Raw genomic sequence first — 5,652 nt, forward strand, 5'->3', positions numbered from 1 at the left:
TATTTTTTATTCAACAAAAATGTTTGTTTCAGATCTAATCAAATCAATTCCCCCCCCCACCCCGGTTTTCCAGTTTGGCCCCCAGCTGGAAAATCCACTATTTGCTCAGCTGAGCCATGAGTATTGTCACAGTTTATACGGATCCCGTGTGCCAATCATCACTTTTAAATTTCTTGATGACATGGATGTGCAGATCCTCAAGGACAGAAGAGCTCTTTGATGTGAGCGCTCATTTCCTGCTGCTAACACTGCTGAAAACAAAGTGCCTAATTAAAGGAACCTGCAGCTTCCATTATCTTCAGCTAATTTACAGCACCTATGAAAATCAGGCCCTAGGTGCTTTAAGCTGGGCACCCAATAACTGAAATGCCCCAAATTAGAGGCTGTTGGCTCTTCATGATTTCTGTGCCTTGTTGTGGCACAGGAGGACCCTGATATTTTTTTGTTGAATTGAGCCCATGTGGCCACATTTTCATCAGGCTTCCTGAACCTAACCCACAGCTAGGGGTATTTGCATATGTAATTGTCCATATGGGTTTTTGCATATACAATTGTCTATTTTAAATGCACATTTATGATTGTTCTCCCTCTGAATATTTGACCCTGAGTGAACAATGACTTCATACAATTGATCTATATTTTGTGTGTGAGAAATTAACTCTAACTTTGGACTCTTTTTTGCTTTTAATAGGCTACTGGAAGCCAACTTGGCTTGTTGACTAAGACTGCCTCTACCCTTCTGTCCGCCATCATTATTGCTTTTGTATATGACTGGCGATTAACTTTGCTTATCCTGGCCTGCGTTCCTTTCATTATTGCTGCAAGTGCTATTCGACTGAGCTCTGTGTCTGGTCATGCATCAAAAGATCAAAAAGCTTTGGAAGAGGCCGGACGAGTAAGATCTCCAATATAAACTAAATGGGTATAATGTTATATTGTTTTAAGGACATTGTCAGTGATGATTGTCTACAGAAATTACTCTGAAAATATATTAAATAAAACAGTGATAAAGAGAGACATTCTGTTATAGTGGGATGCTGTTTCCACTCTAGTTAAGGTTGAGGATGACTTTTCTTATTGCTTTAAAATCCACACAGTTACTCATATTGCCTTGAAATTCAAGGTTGCTTGGTGGCAGGTCGTCCCCTTGGAGAACCTTGATTTGAGCAAAACTCAAACTTCTGAACATCAGGAATTGCAGAGTTAAAGTTGCTCATGCAACCTTAACTCTTCCCTCTTTCAGTAATTCCCCAATGCTCCCTGTTAATAGACATACCTTTACTCTGCCAACCCCACAGTTGCTGAAATGTTCAAGCTCTTCTCTTTCTTCTCCAGTCCATTCAATGTCACCTACAGGATTCCATCTAACACAGTGAAAGGACAAAAAGGGGTAGGGGAAGGTTGACCATGCTAGCTTCCCTCTAGCCTCTTTCAGCTATGCCTCACGGTGCACATACTCTCAGTGGCCCTTGGCACTATAGAAATTCAGAAGGTTCCAGATCATGGTGTACACTCTCACACTTTCCAACTCCCCAAAAGAATATCAGACATGTACAATGTGAGAACTGCTTTACAGCTTTTTACAGCTCCCATGCCCTGATGGTACATCTGAGCTGGGAGGTGATTCCCAGGTCTCACAGACATACCCATGCTAGCTCTGCTTGAGCTAGTGCACTAAAAAGAGCAGTGTAGCCAGGATGGTGACTTGGGCGAGCCTCACAAGTAGTATGTGCCCAGGGGGTCTGGGTGGGTTTGTACTCATGCGGCTAGCTCAAGCCACTGCTCGTGCCACCCTGGCTATGCACAGAGGGTACATCTATGCGAGCTGGGACTCGCACCTCCCAGCTTAAGGGTAGGGCTACTGTTACATACACGATACCATCTCAACCTACACTTTCCTTTAGCCATCCTGAAAGCATTAGAATCCTTTCAAATTCCACCTCACAGCTGGCAATATCCTTTGTAATTAAAGCCCCGTGCCCTGTTACTGACATAACCTACACAATTCCACGTAGAACTCAGACGTACTTCATCCTGCACACCTGCACCTCCTGCCTTTCCACACACACACACACACACACACACACACACACACACACACACACACACACACACAGATCTCCTCATATCTCAGTCACACATCTCCAAGACATCCACAGATCTCGTTAACACACCTACCAAGCAGAGCTAACTACTTCCTCCGCTCCTCAGTACAGCTTCATCTGCCACTGAGCACACTCACTTTGCCTGCAGTGTGCATAGATAATAAATGCTTAGCTTGCTCATATGGCAGCTCGCTACTGAAAATACCCTTTCTAATAGAGCCCCTGTGCCCTGCTAATGATATAAGGGACACAATTCTGCACTGTAGTGATGCACACAGGATCCTGAAGGTACATACCAAGCTGCTCCCATTGTTCAGACATCGGAGGGTGGCTCCTGTCCTAAGCTCTGCTCTGCTCTCTCACATACCTCAGAGTGATACACACGTCCTCACATCACCAACACACTTACTAAGCAGGCCCAATTACTGTCTCCACCATTTAGTGTAGACACACCTAGCATCCTGATTGCAACTGGAGTATATGCAAATAATTCCCATTGGCTACTGCCAGCTCTATGGAACAGATGGAACATGGGGTGGGCAGCCTTTTTTTTTTCTTTTCTTTCTTGTCCTGTAATATTGTTAGATGGAATCCTGTGGGTGAGAGTGAATGGGCTCTAAAAGGAGGTGAAGATCTTGTGCATGTCAGCAGCTGTGGGGTTGGCAGAGCAAAGGTATGTGTGTTAACTGGCCACTGCGGAAAGAGGGCAGAGGTAAGCTTGAATGCACAACCTGTGGGGGCAGACTGCTGAGCGGGCAGCCGAGCCCTGATTAGGGGGCAGAGCTTGGCTGAGGAGGGGGCCTATAAAAGCGGCCGCCCAGCCAGGCAGCGGCACAGCTGCGAGCAGCGGCACGGGAGCCGGCCAACAGGGCTGCCAACAGGGGAGTTTGAGTGGGAGTTTCCATAGGTGGAGCAGGTATTTGTATTTGCATCTTTCTTTGTAGTGCTTGTATCTATCTGTAGGGGCAGACTGCTGAGCGGGCAGCCGAGCCCTGATTAGGGGGGCAGAGCTTGGCTGAGGAGGGGGCCTATTACAGTATCCGAGGTAGAAGCCAAACTTGAACAGCTTTACGGTAGTAAATCGGGCGGCCCGGATAATCTTCATCCTAGAATATTAAAGGAATTGGCGAGTGAAATTACAAGCCCATTAGCGATAATTTTTAACAAATATCTAAATTTTTAACAAATCTCCAGTCAAACTCCAGTACCGTTTGACTGGAGATTAGCTAATGTAGTTCCTATTTTCAAGAAGGGGAAAAAAAGTGACCCGGGTAACTACAGGCCTGTTAGTTTAACATCTGTAGTATGCAAAGTCATGGAAAAAAAATTAAAGGAGAGAGTAGTTACGGACCTTGAGGTCAATGGCAATTGGGACAAATTTACAACATGGTTTTATGAAAGGTAGATCGTGCCAAACCAACCTGATCTCCTTCTTTGAGAAAGTAACAGTTTTTTTAGACAAGGGAAATGCGGTGGATGTAATATATCTTTTTTTTTCAGTAAGGTGTTTGATACGGTACCGCATGAAGAATTACTGGTTAAATTGGAAAAGATGGGGATCGAAATGAAAATCCAGAGATGGATAAGGAACTGGTTAAAGGGGAGACTGCAGCGGGTCGTATTGAAAGGTGATCTGTCGGGTTGGAGGGAGGTTACCAGTGGAGTTCCTCAAGGTTAGGTTTTGGGTCCGATTTTATTCAATCTATTTATCACTGACCTCGGAACCAAAAGTAGGAGTGGGCTGATAAAGTTTGCAGATGATACGAAGTTGGGAGGTATTGCCAATTCAGAGAAGGATCGGGATATCCTCCAGGGAGATTTGGATGACCTTGTAAACTGGAGTATTATTAATAGGATGAAATTCAATAGTGAGAAGTGTAAGGTTATGCATTTAGGGATGACTAACAGGAATTTTAGTTATAAGCTGGGGACGCACCATTTGGAAGTAACGGAAGAGGAGAAGGACCTTGGAGTCCTGGTTGATCACAGGATGACTATGAGTCAGCAATGTGATGTGGCTGTTAAAAAAGCTAATGCGGTCTTGGGATGCATTAGGCGAGGTATTTCTAGTAGAAATAAGGAGGTGCTAGTCCCGTTATACAAGGCGTTGTTGAGACCTCATCTGGAGTACTGTGTGCAGTTTTGGTCTCCCATGTTTAAGAAGGATGAATTCAAACTGGAACGGGTACAAAGAAGGGCCACTAGAATGATCCAAGGAATGGAAAGCCTGTCGTATGAAAGGAGACTTGAGGAGCTCGGTTTGTTTTCCTTAACCAAAAGAAGGTTGAGAGGAGATATGATTGCTCTCTTTAAATATATCAGAGGGATAAATACCAGGGAGGGAGAGGAATTATTTCAGCTCAGTACTAATGTGGACACGAGAACAAATGGATATAAATTGGCAGTCAGGAAGTTTAGGCTTGAAATTAGACGAAGGTTTCTAACCATCAGAGGAGTGCAATTCTGGAACAGCCTACCGAGGGAAACAGTGGGGGCGAAGGACCTCTCTGGCTTTAAGATTAAGCTTGATAAGTTTATGGAGGGAATGGTTTAATAGGATAACGTGATTTAGTCAATAGGTCAATAACGTGCCACCACTGGTAATTAGTACCGAGGGTCAATGTTGGGATACTGAAAGTCTTTTTCCTGAGTGTCTGGCTGGAGAGGCTTGCCCGCATGCTCGGGGTTCAGCTGATCGCCATATTTGGGGTCGGGAAGGAATTTTCCTCCAGGGTAGATTGGCAGTGGCCCTGGAGGTTTTTCGCCTTCCTCCGCAGCATGGGGCAGGGGTCGCTTGCTGGAGGATTATCTGCTACTTGAAGTCTTTAAATCAGGATTTGGGGACTTCAACAGCTAAGTCAAGGGAGAGAATTATTTCAGGAGTGGGTGGGTCAGCTTTTGTGGCCTGCATCTTGCGGGAGGTCAGACTAGATGATCATAATGGTCCCTTCTGATCTTAAGTTCTATGATTCTATGATTCTATCTCCTGGTTTTTGGTAGTTTGAGTTTTGTTCCACACAGCATTCTGCAGGGGTACGATACCCCCAAGCAACCTTAACTCTGCATTTAACATCGTTCTTTGCCATGGAACTTCCAAGGTTTTTTTTTAAACAGGAAAAGATCTGGTGGTAGGCGGTAAGGGCCATATTAGGGTGACCAGACAACAAGTATGAAAAATTGGGACAGGAGGTGGGGGGTAATAGGAGCCTATATAAGAAAAAGACCCAAAAATCAGGACTGACCCTATAAAATCGGGACATCTGGTCACCCTAGGCCATATAGGCAGTTGTACATATAGTGTTCCACAATTAGCATGCTGAGCCAGCTGCACCCCCTGACACACACATTCATCAGCTGTGCCTCACGGGCCCTGCTTCAGCACACCTTCCCCACCATACCTCTGACCCATTCACTGCATTCCCCCGTCCCCACTACCATACTGAGGCCTCCCTGTTGCAAGCAGGGAACACATCTCCCTGAAGTTTTCACTCCCTGTGTACTAACTTTTCCATTGCTGTCACTTTCTCCCTTCTCTAATCTGACTCCC

Source organism: Mauremys reevesii, linkage group 2 (genome assembly GCF_016161935.1).
Source record: "Mauremys reevesii isolate NIE-2019 linkage group 2, ASM1616193v1, whole genome shotgun sequence".
Taxonomy (NCBI): Eukaryota; Metazoa; Chordata; order Testudines; family Geoemydidae; genus Mauremys; species Mauremys reevesii.